This window comes from Saccoglossus kowalevskii, chromosome 20 (genome assembly GCF_978046115.1).
Source record: "Saccoglossus kowalevskii chromosome 20, keSacKowa6.1, whole genome shotgun sequence".
NCBI classification, from domain to species: domain Eukaryota; kingdom Metazoa; phylum Hemichordata; class Enteropneusta; family Harrimaniidae; genus Saccoglossus; species Saccoglossus kowalevskii.
In genome coordinates, this window is record NC_140660.1 from 8502991 (window position 1) to 8527592 (window position 24602).

The window sequence follows — 24602 nt, forward strand, 5'->3', positions numbered from 1 at the left end:
TGAATAACCCGGGGGAATGGGAAGGACCACTGTTCCATTTGGTGAGTATCCTATGGAATGGGAAGAAGCACAGTACTATTTGGTGAGCAATCCAATGCAATGGGAAATGGAACAGTACCATTTCGTGAGTAACCCCTGCAATGGGAAGAAGCACATTACCTTTGGTGAGTAGCCCGATAAAATGGGAAGGGGCACAGTACCATTTAGTGAGTAACCCTGTGCAATGGGAAGGAGCACAGTATACTTTTGTTATTAACCATATGAAATGGGAAAGAGCGCAGTACCATTTGCTGAGTGGCCACATGCAATAGCAAAAGGCACAGTACCATTTGGTGAGTAACCCCTGCAATGGGAAGAGGTGGAGTACCATTTGATAAGTAATCAAATGTAATGAGACACAGTAACACTTAGCGAGTCACCCTTTGCAATGAAAAGAAAAAGAGTACCATTTGGTTAGTGACCCCAGGCAATATGAAGGAGCACAGTACCATATTAGTTATTTCTCTCCACTCCTATATCTTGATTACCGGTTAAGACGGTTGATATTTGCTATCTCGATAATAAATGTATGCAGCTGACTTGTAATTTTCAGATTTGAATTTCCTATAGAGCAATATTCATTTTATTTTATTACGAAAAACAGCTATAATATTACAGAGCAATCATAGGTGATGTGAACAAAATCGAAATATCAATCTGCTTAAACATGTTTAAACATAAAGGTTGAAATTAAAATAAATTATATCTGCCAGAACCCTGTGAAGCAGATTGATATTTCGATTAATCAATCTTGATTAAAATCAGCCCTAATGAAACTGATCCATGTTTCAATTGATATTTATTTCTGGACAGTCCCTTAAAAATTCGCGTTCTGACCAACCATCATACAATTTGCCAAAATGAAGCGAAATATTACTAAATTAGTAACACTGATTTGTCTTTTATAACAAACACCATGTAATATAACATCACCATGCTCCCTCTCTCCTGCACGACGAAGCATCGTGTCATATTACTTATCTCCACTATAGCCTTATGAATCTGTTTTACCAATTGTATTGTATGGACTGTACATATGTTTTGTCCAAATATCACGATAGAACAAGAGAGCTATGCACAGCCTGTCGTAATGTGTGGTTTTAATAAGCATTGTTATAAAAGCTTGTATTTTATTTAGACCTACCTAAGCTTTAAATCATTTTGTGGGAGTTGAGAAGTAAAACACATCCATCAACATTTTATCTGCATTTAGGTAAAATTAAAATAACTCACATAGAACAGTATGCATTTTTTTTCGAATGAAGCGGCAACACAGTAAAATGCAAATAATTTCTTCAAAATGGGGAATATTTCGGAAGTTATTAAAGAATAATTCAGACTTTACAAAATACAGAAGTAATTTAAAATGCTTAAAATAAAATGCCAGACATAGCGATGTTTTAATTGAAGCGTTGTCAGTTCATTTTCCCGATATACTGTGGGCTGTTTCTTTTGTTCAAATGACAATGTGGGCTGGCAATTTTCATAAATACATATTTTGATTCAACAATTTTCAACAACATCCTCACTCTCATTTCCGACGCACACCTATGAACACTGTATTGCATTTGCGTGCAGATAAATTAAAGCTATCAGCACAAAATAATGTGTATTGTTTAATTAAAATCAGGATTACTGACAATCTTGTCAATAATTCAATGTAAGTTAGAAATATCGACTTCATGTATACGATAACATTAAAAAAAATCTCGCCAAAATATCTCATACTGGTCCAAGACGAAAATTCAATCATTCATCAATGCACTATGCGTACTAGTAGTGAAATCGTGTTTAACTTTAGCCTAGAAACAGTGTTGAAAATAATCTTGTATTTGAATTCTCTACTCTTGAATGCCAAATGATTTCTAGAAACAGATTTGGATTGAAATGAATTTCCAAACACGAGCATGTCTGGGACACTTGATTACAACTCCACAGAATCAAAAAATATTCCCAAGCTTAACATAGAACCCCCCCCCCTCCGCACTAAAACCCCAGAAAACACGTGTCTCCGTTGTAGATACAACACAATTTAAATGTTTGTTAATCAACATCAAATTCTCAACAATTCGGACAAAGTTGATTCAGGCATAACAGGTGCCAATACCAACTACTAAATTCCTCCTTTGTTGGGTTTTTACCTGAATCGATGTCGATCCACTTTGCGTTAGTTCTGGACGTTATGATCTGATTGTTGCGCTGATGTAGCAGGGGGTAAACATAGCTTTTGACCTGGCAGTTATGAAAACACTCTGCCAATGTCACGTGGTTGTTTTTCTCTCACACTTTCAGTGCTGGCGCTGTTTAAAACTTCGCTTCTGAGTGAGTGTGCTCTACTGCATTTCCTTCAATTTTTCTTTAATTGCTGGATCATTTCTCTTCAGATTGGTGATGTTTTCTGAAGGAATCGTTGAGAGAGAATGATTTTTTTCTGACGGTCTCACCACCTACTAATGCATCACGTATGCTGTCAAAATACTGGGCCCAAAAACTAGGCATCATCTTGTTAGACTCTAACCATGGGGGCTAATACACATATGGCTTAAGATAGCCAACATATATTACTTTAGGTTTCATCTTACACTTAACATACAGTAGATTGATTTACTACGTCACTATGTATGGGCTATCTCCGATTGGAATCAGTGAGGTTCTGCCTACATTTTGTTCAGATCATTAGTTATTGGCCAACTCATTTAGGCTCTAGACGCGAATTAATAGCTGCATAAATTGTTACCGCATCAACCATGAATTCCTAACTAAGTCTTCTTTCTGATAGGTATTGTTGATTTTAAACGTCTTAATTGCCCGCTCTTTAGCTTTTTTGGAGTAGCTGCACATAGTTTTGATAGATTAGAGTCTAGTTTTGAAAACCTAGTAAGTATCATGGATTGATTATTTCTCACTGCCTCAGCACAAATCCCACGTAATGCCATAATGCATAAGATAATGAATATTTCCACAAAGAAGTAAAGGTGTTAGTGAACAAGTGATAAGCTATCCCAATCCATCACGTGAAACTGAGGAGAGCAACAAACGAATAACATGACTAGTAAAATATCTGTAAGGGTGAAACCAAGAAATATTCATTCATTCATTCATTCATTCATTCATTCATTCATTCATTCATTCATTCATTCATTCATTCATTCATTCATTCATTCATTCATTCATTCATTCATTCATTCATTCATTCATTTATTTATTTATTTATTTATTTATTTATTTATTTATTTATTTATTTATTTTATGCATGCATGCCAACCCCGCAGTTAAATTGCGAAAACATTAAGTCAATTTCTAGAAAATGACCAAAATATAAGCAGATTATCTGAACAAGGAACCGAAACATGGACATCCAACCGTTTACAAAGTAGCAAAAAGCGATTGCAAAGTTTGTAGATTCATTTGGGAATTTTACCTATCATATTTTATTGACTGGATCCATAAGTTCGAAATTTTTGTATAAATATATTTTAAATTGCCATACTAGATTCCAAAGCATGTAGAGGTCAAAGTTAAATTCAAGAAGTTGTGTAAACTATGTCAATTCTAAAACATTTCCAAACATGAATTAGCCGCAAATTAAGATCAATTTCAAATTATTCATACATCAGAGTGGTAAGGTTATCGACCAATGCATAAAGTTAAGCCTAATCGTGTGTCATTAGTACTTGCATGGGATACTGCCTGAGTAAGCCAGCTGGTGGATTTTTTTTATTTCGCTTCATCACACACACGGAAAGTTTATGAGGCAACGTTCGTGCACTCGTTGTTACTGTAATATCAGTAAATTTTAGTAAATCAACAGAAAATGATATTCATCCTCAACAAAATTAGCACGACATACTTTACAGAATCTTTCCGTTGAAGACAAACTTTCGTGCCTACCTTCTTCAATTCTAAGTGGTAAAACCCACAACGAAAACAGGCAAAAATGCGGACGAGTTTCAGATTGCAATTTAAAGATAAATATTTCTCCGGTTGTAAGGTACTCTTGAACTCAATGTAATTACGTAATTTAGGCTTCAAGGACGCATTTGCTTTCCAAAGCTGTCTCTGCGTGTCGGAGACTCGCAGTACAAATTCAGAAAGAAAAACGTCCTTGCTACCTACTTCTTGAGCTAGCCAGACATACCCAAAGCCATATGAATACAAAATGTGTTTAATTGCGGTCACTCAGTTATTTCTACCTTGGTCATTGAGATTACGCAACATTGAATAGGCATGCCTGGGAATTCTCGTCGGGGGGTTTTCTAAGAGTCTAAGCCAATACTTAATACAACGTTTAAGTGTGGAAACAAAGATTGGAAGTCGCCCACATTCTCCAACTATAGATTCTTTGGCAGTACCTTGAGGGAGCTCAAGAAGCCTCCTGCGCCATTTCCTATGTACTTTTTCAATTTGGTCGTAGTATTGGAATCCCCATATTTCAGATCCGTAGCACAGAATAGGAGATATAATTGAATCAAATAATTTGAAATGGGTGTCAAAAGCACGAGACCTTAATACGTATAATAGGAGACAACTTCTAACTCGCATCCCTCAAGGTACCACTTCTCGTTTCGTGAAACGTGACCGCCTTTGCGGAAAACCATAACTTTTGTTTTTTGTAAATTAACTTTCATACACCACTTGCTACAAAATTGCGATAAAATATTAATCAAATTCTGCAGGTTTGGAATTGAGTCACTAAAAATGGCTACATCATCTGCATAAAGTAAAGCGAACAGATTATAAATGTCCTGTGTTTACAATTGTATTCATATGTTAATTACGTATTTTCATTAAACTTTAATGCTAACTAAATTGAATAAATATGTGATTGTACATGTTCTTATTGCCTTGACATGCTTAACCCCACTGTTGGGGCTAGAATGTTGAAACTCCACGAGGCTGATCACTGTCGCATACACCTGTTTAATATATTAGATTTGGATATGTACTTCTTACGTCATTAAATGATTGATGGTAAAAAAACTGATTTAGAAAAAAATCAAACAGTGTGCATGGTTGTTACGTATTTCTGTGTTTTGCTTAGTTTTATTTGGTTTTGTTTTTGTGAATGCGAACACATTTACTATTGAGATAGGGAGACGCCCATGCATTGTCATTAAAGGGGTCGTCGGACTTGAATTCGTAGTCTTTTCATTACAATACCTTGCGTGGTCGGCAGATGTGTCAAGGTTCTGATGTCGCCACGTGGCGTGTGAGACAATTGGATCGTCACCGTACGTTAGCAATGATGCAGTTCTGCTATGCCGTCCTACGCTGAGATCAACAATTATTTCAAGGGCGTGTTCGTTGACTGACTGCTGCTGCAACTGAACAGCTGAATCATAAGGTGTGTGAACTCGCCGACCGACTACCTCAACTATGTGGCCAGAGTATTGCAAGGTGCGTGGACGTCACCGTCTCAAGTACGTATTTCTACGTCGCCGGTCCGGCGTTAGTGTATTTCCGCATTACCGTAGCCGAAGGTATTTCTTATGGAACTGACTGTGTTCACGAACTGAGGCAAAGTTTTTGCGTACATATTTGTAATTATATTGAATCACTATGATTTGTTTTTGCATGACAGTATATTGTAATTGGTCAACTACTTTAAGAGGCAAGCATTCCGAGTAATTGTATATTTCTATTGAGCCGAGATATTGTGGTGTTTCCAAAGCCACTGTTTAAATATAGTACTGTTTGTTGTAATAATTATTGTGGTGTTTCTGAAGACACTGTTTAAATATAGTACTATTTGTTGTAGTGATTATTGTGGTATTTCCGAAGCCACTGTTTAAATATAGTACTGTTTGTTGTAGTAATTATTGTGGTGTTTCTGAAGCCACTGTTTAAATATAGTACTATTTGTTGTAGTGATTATTGTGGTGTTTCCAAAGCCACTGTTTAAATATAGTACTGTTTGTTGTAGTAATTATTGTGGTGTTTCTGAAGCCACTGTTTAAATATAGTACTATTTGTTGTAGTGATTATTGTGGTATTTCCGAAGCCACTGTTTAAATATAGTACTATTTGTTGTAGTGATAATTGTGGTGTTTCCGAAGCCACTGTTTAAATATAGTACTATTTGTTGTAGTGATTATTGTGGTATTTCCGAAGCCACTGTTTAAATATAGTACTATTTGTTGTAGTGATTATTGTGGTGTTTCCGAAGCCACTGTTTAAATATAGTGCTGTTTGTTGTAGTAATTATTGTGGTGTTTCTGAAGCCTCTGTTTAAATATAGTACTATTTGTTGTAGTGATTATTGTGGTATTTCCGAAGCCACTGTTTAAATATAGTACTATTTGTTGTAATAATTATTGTGGTGTTTCCGAAGCCACTGTTTAAATATAGTACTATTTGTTGTAGTGATTATTGTGGTATTTCCGAAGCCACTGTTTAAATATAGTACTATTTGTTGTAGTGATTATTGTGGTGTTTCCGAAGCCACTGTTTAAATATAGTACTGTTTGTTGTAATAATCATTGTGGTGTTTCCGAAGCCACTGTTTAAATATAGTACTGTTTGTTGTAGTAATTATTGTGGTGTTTCTGAAGCCACTGTTTAAATATAGTACTATTTGTTGTAATAATTATTGTAGTGTTTCATCAGCCACTGTTTAAATGTAGTACTATTTCTTGTAGCAATTATTGTGGTGTTTCATCAGCCACTGTTTACTTAGTTGAATTAAATTGTTGTTTTGAAACTCAGTTGAATTCTGGTGTTATGATAATATATTTATGGGCTGTTCGGAATGCTTGACCTTAGTTTGTAACGAATTGAATACGGCGTGAATGCCGGTGATATTATGTATATTGTATTTGACCAATATTGAAATTATAGCACTTTATTGTATGTAACTTTTCATATACTGTATAATCAAGATATACCTCGTGAGCACATTATATACATTTATACAAAAACAATATTTAGTTCTGATAACAACTTTTTTTTGTGTCGTTTCTTGTTGCGATTCTCGTGTATGAGCTGGGGTCAACGAAAATAATCGTGTCTGACCGTCATACGACTTTCGATTCAAACTCGGCCGTAACAATGATGGACAACAAGTCAATGTGAAACATTTAATAATATGGAGTGACACAGTGAAACTTGTGATTCAGAATTTGAATCAACTCACAGACAAAACACGAGCTCTTTTTCAATTCGGACTATTTTGTTGTAGTTTTCGTGTTTATTATATATTGGACGTCATGCCATGTACATTGTAGATTGCGCCTGTTATCAATACAGTATTTAGGGGTAAATTGTAGTACTTATATATGTAGAGCAACTTGACCTGCTGCATATCCTTTCCTAAGTATGTTAAACAAGAGGTGGTATAGAGGTTGGAAAGCGTGTGTAAACGCGATAGTGTGTTAAATAAATACCGATGTAGGAACCACAAATAAACTGAATGCCAATGTACGGTACCGGCGAGGGAACCATACATAAGCCAGTGTACGGTTCAATCGAAGTGACGGGAAATCGCGTGTGAACGCTTTATTGTGTTAAACAAGTACCGATGAGGGCACCACACATAAACTAGATCCCAATGTACAGTACAGTCGAATTGACTATAGAGGCGGAAAATTCTATGTAAACGCCCCGATATGTTGATCAAATACTGAAGAGTTCATCAAACAAAAATGGTTAGACAGTTCTCTATACTTCCGATGCTGGATACTGGACTAAATAGTCAACACTTCAATCCATTAAATAAGGTTGAAGTTAACACACATTATCCGTAGGCCATTGTACAATACAGTCTAAGTGAGACAGTAACTGAAACTGAGTGTACTCACTACAATATATACAAATATACCGTCTTTGCGCACTTCAATATATTAAATAATATGCCATAAGTAGCACACACCTAACATGGAAGCCAAAGCACCCTGAAAGTCATCAGTACATGATATTAGTACGTACTGGAAGTGACCATGACATATAATTAGTGTACCTGGAAGTCACAATGGCATATAATTAGTACTGCTGGAAGTCACGAAATATAATTAGTACATCTGGAAGTAACCAGGGCATATAATTAGTACCGCTGGAAGTAACTATGGCATATAATTAGTACACCTGGAAGTCAGCATGACACATAATTCGTACACCTGGAAGTAACCATGGCATAGAATTAGTACACCCGGAAATAACCATGGCATATAATTAGTATCCCTGGAAGTCACAATGTTATATAATTAGTACCGCTGGAAGTAACCATGGCATATAATTAGTATCTCTGAAAGTCAATATGGCATATAATTAGCGATCTAATCATATCGGAAGTATATAAAGTAATATTATTTTTTTGAACTTCAACTTTAAAACTATGCACAGTTTTTACGAACTGACCAAATCGGTTTTCATGTACGGAATAAACACTTACCTACTGCATTTACTATTAAGTCAAATTTGATTGTTTCACTGCTACTGCTACATTCAGTAATGAGAGACTCAGACCACGTACTGTATAAGTCAATATTTGTAAGTAAAATATTTTAATATATATCATTTTTATCTGCTGGAAAATCACAATAGTGTGATGTATTTTTAACAAATTTCATGTTATTGTTTCTTGGTGACAAATCAAGGCGATCGTTTCTTGCAATGCGACAGTGAGGATGTAAACAACCGTGTTCTCCTATTTGTCACGGACACTGGCTTGAATGTTCTACAAAACTCGACTGACTGGTTTGACGATGGTATTTTTACTGATCTAGTTTTTTAGACACGTTGATCCTTGATATGTCTTTTGTGTATCGCTGTGGCGAAGCAGTAAAGCCAAGTCTTGTATTTCATTTGTGACGCCCCTTTCTTCTCACAGTACTTTTTTCTAGGCGTATGTATCATTTGAGAATACCATCGTACATTATGACAATTGTATAAATACTTCCCACTGGTTGGGTTGGGTAGGGTAATGTGGGTGAAAGAGGGGAAATATTTAAAATTCACTTTTCCAATATTGTTTTTAATATTCTGAGAGGGTAAGTATTTTATTGAAGGTATATTAACGGAAGCACTCCTTTCCCATGGTGGTCAAATCGGTTTCCGAAATTGCGTTAGTTGTTCTCTGTGCTTTTATTAGTTTCCAATCCACCAAATCTGGCAGTGCTACCCACTGTTCCTAATGTCAAAAGCTTCTTGAGCTCTCAGGGGCTCCAGATTAACATAGAACTTTGTCATTATGCTGATTGCTAACTGTCTACACTTGAAGAAATTCTATTCTATTCTATTCTATTCTATTCTATTCTATTCTATTATATTCTATTCTATTCTATTCTATTGTAAACCACTTTTGTAAATCATGGCTAAGACTGCACTGCTTAAGGTGAGGTGCAACGTCTGAAGGTGATAATGAGAAAGAATTCTTTCTCAAATATTATAAAAACTTGACCAAGAAAGAGGTTCAAATCCACGATTACAGATTTAGCACAAATGTCTAACGATTAACCTATCCTCGGGAGCGGAGCTACGTCACAAGACGTTCCATGTTGCTAAGACGCGCACCACTGAACATGCATTTCTATGGGCTCTGTGCGCGCTGCTGTGGAAAGCCGGTCGAGCCGGTGAAAATTCGAGAAAACAACACAAACTCAACTTTGAAGTAATCCTGAACAACCAAATTTATATATGTTACACACGTAGGGCTAATCTTGTTACACTGTTCAGAGGATTCTCTACAATCATCCCAAAGTACCGTTTTCTGCGAGTTTTGGGCCTTTGTTTTCACCGCCGAGGGTTGCCAGGCGGTGAAAATGCCCGGATGTCCGCCCCCGAGGATTTAATTTCTGATGAAGAGACATACAATTTTGGAACAATGAACAAATGAACAATTCATCTTTTGAATTTCTGTTTAACTAACATATTTTATAAATATAACACTACACTTGTGGTCATAGTCTGTAAGTTGTTCCGTGCTAATGCGATTTACAGACTTTGAACAAAAGTGTGAGATTATATCCAATGACCCACACTTTCCCGGAAGAATAGTTTCAAAAATATATGCTATTTTGTTGATATTTAAAGATATGTACCACAGTGCTGCATAACGAAATTACACACAAATAAATAAATAAAATACACACAGTTATGCCCATGACAGCACATTTAATTGATAACGCTTAATATTTTAATACCAATTCTCCTTCGAGCACCATCATTTCAACTTTTGTTGAATTTGCCTAAAGTTAAACTAGAAAAAATAACCCGAATAAATTAAACGCGATAAATTATATGATGGCATGGCCATAATAATTTCTCATCAAATGTTGTACAGTTGTTGCCATGTCAACCTCTTTTATACGACGATAGTGTTAGTCGCATCTGAAAACAAAAAACATAAAACAAAATTTTGAAACTAGGCGTAATGATGGGTATTATGTAAAATTTTAGAATATCGAGTAGTCATAAAATTGTTTAAATTATACACCGATAAGGTGATCATATGTGTGTCAAAGCACCTTATTAGACTGCTGTTGTAAAACAGTGAACACGGATGAGCACGAGAGTCAGGTCCAGAGATAGATACTCTTAAGCTGTGCTTCTTCAAGGACCAGTATAAAGTGAATGTGGTATCCTTAGAAGTGAAGCTCAGGGTGATTGTTTTAACGTCTTCCTTAACGTGTATTGGTTTTGCTGCATTAATGTAGCCGTCAGTTCTTCCCTGAAGTGAAAAAAAAAGATTATATTTCAAGAAGTACTATTCAGAGTCTTTCAGGAATTGAATATGCACCACTTTAACATCCTGAAATCAAAATTAGAATTGTCTTCTGAAAATAGTGTAAAGTTGCAACAAGGAAATATGCTTTGGGCAAATCACTTACTGTAACAATATCCAGTCCGCTGATGATAGCAAATTCACGTCCAACAGTTACATTAACAGAAACAGTTCGGGTTCTTACTTGTTGAACAGAACTGTCCTCCCAAGGTTCAAACTCAACTGTTACTTCAAAGGCAGGAGTTGTCGAGCAGTCTTTAAACAGAGTATACCAGCATATGCCTTGAAAACTAAATGGACTACCATCGAATTTTGTCATATGCTGTTCACCCGATACACCTGGGTCATCTGGGACTGCAATAAAACGCATAAAATGGGGTTTACATTGCTGAATCTGAATATAGTGCATTATATAATCTCGAAACACAGGGAGTTCATTTTGTATTAATCACGTACAAACATCATTTAGATCTTTTTTCACTTCATGTAGTTAAAATGATATTGTAATCACCGGAGAAAGGAAATATGGTATCATAAAAAAGCAAATACTAGAAAAAACTTAAATATTATAGGTAATACAAATATTAAACATTTTTTATGCAGAAAGTAAGGTGTATAAGATTGTCATGGTAATGACTTTATATCCAAATAACCGTTAGTTTCTTGTTAACAGCGAGAGAACAATGGTATTTTTAAATTTACTTTAAATTGTCATTTTATTGCGTCATTGCCACCACTTTGTAATACCATTGCTGCATAGATCAATGAAAATGTGAAATCGATAACGAATTGGAAAAGAACACAAGGGACAAGAACAAGTTTCGAGGTTGCCTCGCTTACAAAAAAAATGTCGATGGTTATTTGCGTTGTACTAACTAATCACGTTAAAGAAACAATTGTCACACCTCTTACGTAAAATTAAATTATTTGAATATAGTAAATAACGAAGTAATTAACTTACTAACTTACTAGGCTCACATATAGCAGTATACATAATATTAGTATCATCACAATATTTATTTTTCCAATAACCATCTTTACTCTGAACACTGAAAGGAATTTGCTAATATCATCAGCTCATTCACACCACTACAAACAAATCTTTCAACCAGACTATTACCACACCACAGGCATGGAAACGTTACACCATCAAATATAACAATTTATACATTGTACATGGCCAATATGAAAGTTATTTTACTTTCAGACAGGAAGTGTTTCATTTCACACTTATATATTATCCGTACAAGTGATGTATTTTGTTAATATATTGTTACAAGGTGGTTTCAATCAATTTAAATTTTCAATATTTATTGACATAGTGTCCCTGATTTGTATCACAGCAGATGAGGAAATTTGAAAAATATGAATTTTGTTATTGTAATAGAAAACGACGAATAAAAATGGTTTCTTTATAAAGCCTATATATTATCATGTCAGTTTATTGTTAGTGTCACATTAGTATAAATTTCATGTATTGTGCCCCTCATTTTAAATTGAAATGAATACACTTACGCTAAACACGAGACTGTGTTCAAGTTACGTGGATCACCTGACATAAAATTATCATAAGTCAATTTTCCACCAGTTGCATATGCAAATTTGTTGATTGCTTGTGAATCGATAACACCAATCCAAAATAAACCTGTTTGGACATAATCATATACAAATAAATCAATTATCTGTTATGAATTATTCATGCATTATTTAAATTTGCATAAGTTATATCATACCTGAGTATCCTGCCGTTGTTGCTAATGCTTCATCTTGGTCTGCCTGAGTACGGATCTCTGCAAGTTTATAATTCCTCATTTCGCATTCAGCTTTCGCGCCGACCCAGGTTAATGGCCAGAGTACGATTTCATACCTCTCTAAAAAATAAAAAGTTAATAAATGTTTATAATAGTCATAATTTCAGCATAAATCAATAGTATTCAAGGTTCAACTGTTACATTACTTCTTATTATATTATAGCATTATCAATACCAGTGGATTTTATGACGTCATTGCAGCAGATTATTCGCGATAACGTATCCCATTATTGAACATCAATGCCCTGTGCCATGGATATGAATATAATGTTGGTTTCGAAAACGAATAAAGGAGAAACTATTGAAAAAAGAAGATAAATTGTTAGATAACAAGTATTTAATACTAAAATCGGCGTCAAATAAAACGGTCCATTACCAATAACATCAGATTTCAATATTGAAATCGGACAATTTTGTGAGGGTATCGTCGTCTGTTCTGTATGCCAAAGCGCGTTCGCTCGAAGCGTTTCATCTAGTACGCGCGCTTCTAGATTTCGCGACTGATGCCGCTGTCATAGTGGCCTCCCGATTAGTTCGCCTTATCGTGTTGATGAAGTGAGGTTAACCGAGGGTGATTTATCGAAGCAAATGCGATAAACGAGTATACGAGTACAGAGAGATGAATATACACGTAGTTCTGTTTCTGTAGAGAGTAGTACTACACAATTTGCGAAACGAGATCGATGATGATCGACGTGACTTGTATTTCCTAAGCGTCGGCTCCCGGTAACAGTTTGCATAAGCAAAAGAAAGTACATGCATGTTTTCAGGAGCGTCTTTTTTATTTTTATAATCAGATTAGAATCACTGTAGGTTCTCCTTCAAGGATGGCTAACACCCATTAGCTTTTCAGTCATGCTCGTTCGCTCGCTTCGCCTGTAAGTTTCGTTCAGTTTGACTTTAAAGTATTCGTCAAATCACCGCCCTCCCGTGGAATTTAAAATAACTTTTACTCAGACAGGACAGTTGCCAACAACATCTACCTTGATGGTTTGAAAACACTAGTGAGATGGGGTCACGATGCAACTACATACATCTATCCCGGGTACGCACCCCTACGCACAGTCGATCCAGCTGGACCACGGCGGCGATTTAGCATAGCGTAGTGCAAAGCCGCGGCGGACACCGAAACGGCGTATCAGTCACGGTGTGCCGTTCGCTCGGGCGATCACTCCATACCTCACATCAGTCACTCATTCACTGACAATGTAAATGAGTTCAATACAATATTGTTTGATGGATTAAAACTAGATTCTTAGTTTGCCATATGAGATTGTTGAAACAGTTTCCAGAAAGACATTTTAAATGATTTACATTCGCGAGCCAGTGTCTCTGAAACTATTCCGTTCACTGTGGATATTTCGCCAAATTGTCCGCTTTTTAGAGGCAGCAAATCCACTATTATTGACAACGCTACAAAATAATAAACTCCCCGACAACTCATAATTGACTCAAGCACACTTTTTTCTACATATATTGCGGGACGTTCATTATTGCTTAAATATACTCATTATATGCACAAACTGGTCTGTACAACATGCTGAAAATCCGATAACATCGCATTCATACCAAAATATCCCATTATATATGATATAAAGCAGCAATGAAGACGTCCTGAAAAATCATTCTCAAATGTATTGATATATAATGAAGATTCACAGCTTGTAATCGCTAACAACTAGCACGTGATTCGTAAACAACTATACTACTTTATACGTGAGCAAATGTTATTTCCATTTAAAAACAGCCGTGAGCAGATGTAAATAAGAATCGTGACCTATGGCCAGATTTGGGAAGTTGTGTACGCCTTTCCCACCCCTTGCACATGTCGGTGCAGTCGTTTTTACCCCCGTTTCAAATATTTCTGTCCTGTAAACTCTACAAATTACGTGTGGTGTATACTTATTGTAAACAAATTTAAAACATCAAGTCATTCGCTAAGGATGGTCAATGAGTGAAGGTTATACTATTCTGTTGGTGGATAGTATATCATCGAGACTACATTCAATGTTGACAACATCGGCAAAATGTTAATGAAATTTTAGCGTAAATGATTGAATAATTAATTAATTGATTGAGTGACAAAACTCCTATCTAGATTATTACTTACTTGCTCGTTTTTCAGTAGATCTCTGTGAAATAAAAATGAAATAGAAATAGTGATATAAACATTATTTCGTTTTTAGAGTAATTGCTATACTTGTAGTAAGTATCGTTTTGAAGGGAATAAAACAATCTAAACTGCGTTTTTATAAGTAATATGAATTTTCTCAAATCATTACATTGGTCACCAATATCACCCGAGGAAAATCAAGTGAGCTGCAAAATATAATCGATTTGGTGTACAACCAACTTTGGCAAACATAGTATATGTCTATTTTATTGGTACCGACCAATGAATAGACCATTTTCCGTACACTGCGAGAATCACGTGTTATGCGTGAAATCGAACGTAAAAACAGGACAAACAAAGGTCATAGCCTCGTAGTCGCGTCAAACATCGCGTGGGATTCGACAAACGCGAAAGTATTTCGGGGACATTTCCATGCTTAATAATGTGCTGTCCACATTTGATGATAGGCAATTTCGATTAAGTGAGGGTATTCGGAAGCAATATTCCTCTGTCGAAGATCGGCCGGTCAATGTAAGCTGCGAAATAAAGAAATTCTATTTCAAAATCAAATCGTTCGACTTTTGCGGCAGACGTTCGACGCGCGTCTTTCATGCATCTCGCGAGATCTCGCAATTGTTCGGAAAATCACCTATTAGGTATTATGTATGAGTTCTGGGAGGGTTGTTGGGTGGACGGTCTTTCTCCCAAGCCGCTGGAGTGTTGCCAGTGTCTAAAAGATAGTGAATTTAAGTTTTACTTTATCAAAATCATCAACCAAACAGTTGATATTAACTCGTGTTAAATAAAATTCGAAACAGCGCATATTCTTTGGGATACAAGGAAGTTTCAACTTCCAAAATTTCTCATATTTCGCTTAGAATATATATCCCCTTCACACAAAAATAGTAGTGGAACATACATAAAAACCAGACATATTAACAAGACAAGACACAAGCAAACATATGACTGACAGCTCACACTTATAGGTTGTGCTGGATTTGAAGTGAGCAAGCCAACTGTTCAAAAGGGTCATGCGTATGCATAGACAGTTGCTTCTCAATAATGCCGGGAAGTTTCAGATTATTTTGTGTATGTTGATTTTTGAATAAAAAAACGCACATGTTAACTGTCACAGTGTACGGCCTGCTTATTGAGAGGGTCGGGTCACCCACAGAACTCGCACTGGACAGGGCGATCATTCACTGCTAGAATGGGGTAGACAAAATAGTAGTGCTGGAAATGAAATGCACATACATTAAATATCGAGTTAAAGCCCCTGACTTTAATAACTCTCAAAATAATTACAAGAAATAAACCACAGAAAATACAATGAATAAAGTCACTAAAACAGGAGATTGCCTAGGGAAGTGTGCATTGGTGATAACGCACAGCTCTAGGATGTAGTCAGTCAATGGCTGGCAGAAGAACGCGGTTATTCTGGAGGACACCGCTGAAAGCAGAAGATCACAGAGCAGTTCATACAAGTCTCACAGAGTGACGATTGAAGCCTGTACAACTTGTAATATTGGAGCAGCTACTAACAGGATACACTGTAGACATGATGGACCACAACTGTTTTCACTGCAACCTGTTTATAACCTGGGTTTCTACATGAGTCAATCTGAATGTGATCTTGCTAGCAGCTGTGTCACGTAGGCACTCAGTAGTTCATAAACACCTTTTGTCATGTAGAACACAAGCACATCTGGTATATTCCAACTTACTTCCAGAGTTGAAAACAAGTTATCACAGGGTAATGCACACCGTTATTTTTTTACATACTTCCATGCACACTTCTATTTGCAAAGTGTGGGGTAAAACATAGATTAAAAGATGCTGACAGTGACAATAAAAATAATATATTCCTCAATTTCAATACAACTATTTTTTTCCATAAGAGAATGCATCCTTTCAAAAGTCAACGAACGTGACGGTAAGCGTTCGTAACAATTTATTATTTCTTTTTGTAAAACAAAAATGAAGTCCCGACTTTGCCAGTCTAAGGTAATCAATGCAATATGGGTTGAACTCACTTGTAATCTAATTACCAGTTCGCAAAAACCTAGACATATAAACTTACCTCTGTTGAAGCTGCTCCAGAGAAACTAGCTATAGTGAGTATTATCAGTAAGTGCAACATCGTCGTCGTTGAATGATTTGCAGTGCACGTCAACTCAGTTTTAGATGACCAGATACACCACGTGAGTGCATTTCTATTGGTGTATAATTTGCATAATCCGAGTAGTTCCGGTATATCATATTGGTAGTCTTCAAATGTATATTGAATAGCTGACTTTAGTGGTTAATGCCAGTCCCCCCCACTTCTTTGGTATTTTACTTTGCATATAATAATGAGAATTTTTATCGATAATTACAGGAAAAAAAAATTCACATCATTTACCTGAATTCATCTGATTAAGGATGCTACATTTCTAATAATATACAACCTAGAGATTGAGTCAGAACTTCTATTAAAATCAACCATATTAATTTGCAAAAGAGTAAAATTTAAATTTAATTAACCCACGTTAATTATTTAACTAATACATGCTGTCATATTTATTTCTTTAAAAGTTGATTGAATTTTATTCAGACAGTCCAATCTTAAATTGTTCAGCTGCCCGAACATCAACATTATTACGCCAGTCATATGATGCAATAATAATGTAGTCACACTTATTAGTATGAGTGCTTTGTTGGGATATCACGATATAACGAACGATGGAGCGATACACATGCTGTCTTCAGTTCAATTCAAGTTTAGTACATCAGCTGTGTTTATATCTTTTGTTAAAATGACACGACACAACAAAAGATGGAGCTATGCACATCTTGTCCTAATTTTAATCTGTGGTTTGACAATGTTCCCTACTATATATTATTATTTATTTTGCCGATTAGTATGTGGGCTGTGTATACATGTTTTGTTGAAATGAGACGACACAACAAGTAAAGGGGCTATGCACATGTTGTCTTAATTGTAATGCGTGGTTTGGTAATTTGCATCACGAAATGTTTTGATTCAACTCACACTGCATGAAAATTCGAATTTCCGTCGTAACCGCTTGCCGGATTAGCAACGTGTTTTGCAGTAAATCCGTTGTTTACATTTGGGTGTGTAAACGTTCGAATTTCCCTGGCGTACCGTCGAAACTGAAACGACGTAAATTTAAAGGTTGCGCGTTTGGTACGTCCAGTGTAAACAGCGAAAATTTCCAAATTTGCTGTCGTTTTACGTTAAACTTAAAGAACTTATATACTACGTTGCCCGTTGTATATTTTCAGCGTAAATTGACGGGCAACTCTGAGTTTGTCGTTGTTTTACGTTCAACTTATTAAGCGGAAATCACGCACATTGAACTGCTGCACTACTGGCTTGACATGGTAGAAATCATTCACTTTTCATATAAACCTGCTTAGGTGGCCAGGTCTAAAGACTATAGAAATATATTTCTAACTAATCCGTTTATAATTAACTAATTTATCATCAACTATATATTTTTTGTGTTACAATGATATTGTTTGAACTAATACTCAACGATTCGATTGTGGCGAAGTGCTTAACTAGCGACTGTAATTGTACATTACATAAATATGCTATTATAGCGACATATAATAATTTATTACATACGCATTCGTAGTGACTAATAATACTATTACTTCAGTTATTGAGCCCTCGCCGATCTCAAATCCAGTAGAACTTTACAATTCATGCGAAGCAAAATAGCTGCTTATCATGGCTTACGCGATGGTTGTACGCCCTATGTAAATTGTGTATGTTGTCTATGGAATTAACACTTTTGCGACTATTGGCCTTGGACCTTCCATGGATAAGGTATGGGTTTAACCCGCACCATCGCTAATCCTACGAGCACGAAATATGTTTTGAGGTTAACCTGAATTTGAGATTTACTGGATTCCGGCAGAGCGAGATCCCGGCGGACATTATCTCAGAAAACATGTGTTTAGATAATGTAATTTTTAAGTTACACATTACAATATAACAGGATCGACAAGGAACGTTGATGTACTAGTAGATCTAAACGGTCCCCAATTCTTTATTTTAAAATACAAATAGTTCTATTGTGGCTTTATAAATCATAATATATAATATACAGCTAAAAAATAGGTGGTTTAACAATTAACGGATTTTGGTATGCTCACATTAAATCCATTGTCTCCATTGATTTCGATGTACTGTCTGGGATTTTATTCTACACGGATTGTGTCTACAGGGAATGTTTTCTATATCATCACTTATATTACATTTTTTTTTAAATGCTATAATACTGTGAAATGTATTGCAATACTTGAGGACCATGTAATTTTCAGGGAAAATTTTATGATCTTGTTTTATAAAGATGATGTCTACTCATGAGTTACTGTAGCACACGAATCTACCGGAGTGTTTTTGTGAACGGCAGGTCGGCCCTGGGATTCCGGCCCTGGATTTACGCGACTAATTGACGTAATTTTAAAACATACGACAATTCGACAACCACTCTGTAAAATAGCGTTATTTCAAACAACACCACTTAGCATTAAATAGTAATTATCCCCCGAGGCGTTATAATTGGACAACTTGAAGCGGGTGAGCCAACAACCAACAGCTAACATAGCAACAGGCGTATTTATAACTGTTGTGACGTTGCTTCTCTTTCACGGGATAAAAATCGTTCTACTATTACATCACTTCTGCTTTAAGATCTCGTAATCGTGACAAGCACTACGGTTGACGCTGTGAAATCACGTCTGTTCAGTCTTCCTACTTCGAATTCATAATTGAGATTGTTCTAGCATTTACTAATATTGTTGACGTTTATTATTTGGGCTCAAATGTAATATTCAAGATAATAAATGTTGTTGGATATCGATAATAAGGTGGTTTCACATTGTAAAATAATGCAGGCTTTTGTGGAGGGGCTGTGGCTTAACTCAATTTCGAATCAAAATATTCGGGCGGTATAAATAAATCATAGCTTGGAAAAGGCCATTGATGAAAGGGCGTTGGTCTTCGCTCAGTGCGTGTTTGAATTTTATGTAAATAAACAATGCGTTGTATACGTCGCTGTGAGTTCATATCGAACACGACGCGGCGCGACGACCATTGCATTTTAATCCCAAGGTTAGGTGGCCTAACTACAGAATGATCAACCGCTAGATCTAGACACCATCCCTCAACACGGTGTGTAAAATAAACGATCTTCAGTATTTGAAATTCGCACCTATCTTTATATGTGTAGGTATCAGTTACTAGTATTTCAAACAATAAGTATGATTTTGGCCATTGAAAAAATGGTATATGCTTGTATTTTGCGCATGTATTTATGACCAATTTCAAGAGTAAGAGTCGTAACTTTCGAAGGTACAAGTATCGTGACACTTCCATACATTTAATTACGTCTTTACACTTGAATAAAGTCGCCGCTTGAAAAGAATGGTATTTACGAAATTTAAAATAGCCAAGCCTTCCGAATTCGAGCCTCTTGGTTGATTTGACAACGTAGGTATAATTTATTCTAAAAAGTTAAAGTTCGGTAAACATGAAACTAAACTAAAATATCTCCTGCTTTTCACGTGCGACATGTTTATTAGAAAACAGAGTTAAGCGAATGTATTTAGATATTAATGCGTTGTTAATAGAGTTCATATTCATATTCACTCCATTTCAAATAAACTAATTCACCATTGGAACTTCGCCCAAAAAATGTCGCTGTTCACTCAGTAGTCGCAGCGTGTGTTGTGTCTAGTCCATGATACACGCAGTCTCAACTTTTGTTAAATGCGACAGTAAAAATATACGTTTCACTTAGTATCACATTAGGGTACAGCTGTGGGGTGGGGCGCTAAACGGCGGGATATTCGATACCCTTGAACATGCAATATAAATCACGTGTATACAGTGCATTCTAATTATTCTTCGAAAATAAAACAACAATACAAATAAGTACTTTTCATTTTATAATTTACATAATACTGAACATAATAATGACCGAGAAGACTGGTTGTTACTGTTGTTTACAGAAATATTTATTACATAGTCTATTACGTGATATCGGTGATCAGTTGTTCACAGAAATGATGTCGTCATTCAGTTTTACAACAATATTAAAACATACTAGTAGACTATTTCCTTATTTCGGCGTATATGTTTAGTTGTTTACATAAATATTTAGTGTATACCCACTTTCGGAATAACGTTTTTTAAAAAAGTTATTTTCCAAACTACAAAACGCCAACGTCCTTTAAAATAGTATGATACATGTAAAAATGTGAAAGGCGCTGGTCGTTGCGCAGCGCGTTTTCGTACTTCATGTAATGAAACAATGTTTACACGTGTTGTATACGTCGCTATGAGTCCCCTATCCAACAGAACGCGATGACCACCACCCTTTGAACAAAAGATTTTTTTATTTTATATGCTGACCACCAAATATCAGGATAACAATGTTTTAAACGTTTGTAAAACTAACAACGCAAATCTTCCTGAAAATGGCGCGAATTGAAAAAAAACAACATATTTTGAGAAGGTGTTTAAGAGATGCCACGGTGTAAATAAACATTTCAAACAGGGTTTGTTTCGTTCGTAGAATTTTATTTTGGATCATAAAAAACGTGCTGCATTTTTTTTCTGTCTTTAGCATATTTCAGAATGATAGATATTGTTCCTTCGTATTTCTACGAATGATCTGTTTATACCATCCGAGTATACAGGATTAATTTCACCCAACCTGTCACTAATTTTCGCTTTATTTTGAAAATATCGCCCGCTGCGCGGATTTTAATTCGTGCTTTTGACTTCGATATTTTTGGGAAAACACATCCATATTTTCTTCGTTTCTTTGCCCTAGGGAGTTAGCGTTGCCTTTATCAAGTAACTGTCTCGATAATCATTTATGAAAGGAGAGAGCATTCCTGTATTCAAACACAGTTCGGCTCCTTCAGCATGTTTAACAAAAGGTCGTAGTTCAAATTGCGTTCGAGATGCAAAGTATAATAGATTGTCGTTCGTCCGTGTCGTGTCGTGTCGTTCGAAATTTAATAGTACATGTAGTTAATACTCTATTACTCGTTGTATCCTCAAACTTTACCATTGAAACAACAAATTCAACCACTCATGTACCAGTGATCAGTGTTTGAGCCAGCGATTGGTGTTTTAAATAAGCGAGCGGGAAAAGAAAGTGATACAAATGTGTTTTTTCGGTCGGAAGAGATCCCGTGGTCGGATATTATGTGATAATTGGTTGCTTAAAACCGATAAAAGCGGGTGATTGGGCGAAATTAGTAGCGTGGCCAGTTTATAAATTCAGAAACGTCCCCAAGTAAGGACACGGTAGAAAGAGTTGGTAGTAAACGCAGGGGAGTTCAGAGGGGGAGCAGCCACCACCCCTTTACCGTGAAAGCGTAAAATCTCGACTCATTTTTTTTTTCGTTCTTATATTTAATATTAGGTTTTGAGGGCTGCTGAGGCCACTAAAAAAGACTAAATGATCCAAAAAGAACTCATTAGAGACATATGCCTATTCAGAATTCGGTTTGCCAGTACATAATCCAGTTTTAACACCTTGGCTACTCTATTGACAATGACTGTTTATCCTGGTTTGGTACTTGGGGTGACCGGTAAACAGTGTCCACAACGTGCTGTGCATGATTTCGGCACGAATTAAAAATCAGTTGTAAGCTGAAATTTTCATATGCGAGGAAATCCTAATTACCAGTATGTTCACGTGTTTGGTAGTCGTTAGCTAAAGATTTTTGGGTTTCGTTTACTAAGTTACAGAGTTTCGCCTAACTGTTTTTGCTGAAATACATTGTATACTGTATATAATGTTGTCTTTTTCTCTCAACTGTGATGTGATATTTAATCTGATGGGACTACAACTCTTAATTTAGCCATGGAACTATAAACCCCAGGAAGAACAACGAAACTAAGAGGATTAAAAAAACCTTTGTTTTAGTTTATCTTATAGTGTTTTCGCCTTTGTTTCCACAACATTAGTCATACTCCATGTTAGTTGCCGCCGATACGCCCGTATCAACCGCTTTGCTGGAAACGGAAAAAATATTTCATATCTGCGCAGTAAAATATTTCACTCACTACGCATGCGCAAAAAAGTCGGTCTGCAAGGGTGACCTTCAGTGTACCGGAAGTCGTGAAACTGGTCGGAGTTTGGCATATTTTTCGATGAGTTTTCATCATTTTCAATGTCGTGTTTTGATTACTTCTTGTTTTTTTTCAACCCTCGATAAAATAATGTTGCGAAATTTTGCGAAACATGGGGTTTGGTATGCTGTTTGTTGTAGAGATATCCCAACTAATTCTGTGTTCACCTTCGATCTCCAGAAGTGGCAATGTTTATATTTCCCCGTTGAATGTCGCTTATTTATCAGTATTTTTGGCTCGCCGCCATTGTTTTTTATTATACTTTTATGTCGACCATGGTGTTTACCTATGGTTTTTTTTTTTCGATCTGGGAAAAACAAACGAAAGGTCGGTTGGGACACGTATGACATAATTATACTCTGAGTTGTCCTATATTCGTACTGTAATCATCGCCAATTTCGAGAAACAGAGTATTACCTGTATTGTATGTCATTGAATGTCACGGATTTACCATGTTCAATCTGGATTCCATCATTTTCATTAGCTAACTGTAATTATTTTAAAATTGATTGATTTGTAAGCAGTATTTTGTATTCAGTCATACTGATTTAAACTCAAGTTGGTAATAATATTGTTGGCCATGTCAATGCATCACTCTTTTATATCCATGCATGCTGATGATTTCCTGTACCGTGGCCAGCTCATTACATTCCCTTATTCATATAATTAATTACCTTCAACATTTTACTGTGGTAATTGTTAGTGTTATTTGGAATTCATTGAAATTATATCATTATATGTACAAGTTTCCATCATATAGTTTAATAACATGTTTGTTTTTTTGCCTAGAGGAATGGATTTACACAGAGAAAAGTTGAGAAACTATTGCCGATTATGTGGAGAGGCCAGGGCAAAACCATATAAAAAATACCGGAATCCAACAGCAAAACTGGGTTTTTCAACAAGTATTTCAAAATATGTTTCTGTGGACGTTGTAAGTGAAGATTGTCACATTTCCCTCCATTTATATGCCAGATATGTCACAAAAAGGTGCACAGATGGAAGAAGAGGTCTGCAAAGAGGTTGAAATGTTCCTTGAACATTAATGTAAGCATCATTTCATCCTCATGATTCTGGTTGCAGAATATGCTTTTCTAATACATCTCCTGATGATGTCACATCAGAAAGAAGAAACACTTTGTTAGAAACCGTAACAAAGATTGCTAAGAATGGAGGATTTGTTGTTGAGAAAGGAGACAAAAGTATTCGGTGCATCAAGTTTGTGAACCAAAGTCAGGCAATAGGGATATGGCTTGAAGTTGAAGCCAATGGTTGCTGGAGCTGTAAAGTTAATGGTCGGTTTGCAAATCAGTGTTCACAGTTGACCCAAATTCCAGGAACATTGACTACTGAATCAGTTGCGCCGCTACTCAATGCGCTTAGTCAGTCTTCAGTATGCAGTGGAAGTCTTGGTTTTGTTGACCTGTGTCGAAAGAAATCTCCTAACAAACCAGCTGTGTTCAGCAACCGCAAGGGGCAAATTGTTGCATATGAAGAGAAAGGGTTTTCTTCCAACTCTACTGTAAGAACATCATCGTGTGAACTGTTGATTAGTGAAACTAACCAAACATATTCGGTGTGTTCAATTTACAAGTCAGATCTTGCTGCATTGAACAAGTCCAACAGATCAAAGTCTTCTTTAATATCAGGAAAAGTGAGAAATGACTTACTCAGTCAAACACAATTACAGAAGAAGGAAAAACAGTTGCAGGCAGAAAGACAACTCCTGAAGCGAAAGGTTAAAAACTTGAAGAAAAA

General features: G+C 36.0%; 1 long non-coding RNA gene across 1 annotated transcript in view; it reads right to left on the bottom strand.

Moving 5' to 3' along the window:
* Positions 1 to 2390: 2390 nt before the first annotated feature.
* Positions 2391 to 24602, bottom strand: part of LOC144355756 (uncharacterized) — a 79831-nt gene continuing 57619 nt past the window's right edge. The window contains exon 3 of the long non-coding RNA XR_014927824.1: positions 2391 to 2437. This is a non-coding gene — a long non-coding RNA (uncharacterized LOC144355756). The remainder of the gene's footprint in view (positions 2438 to 24602) is intronic.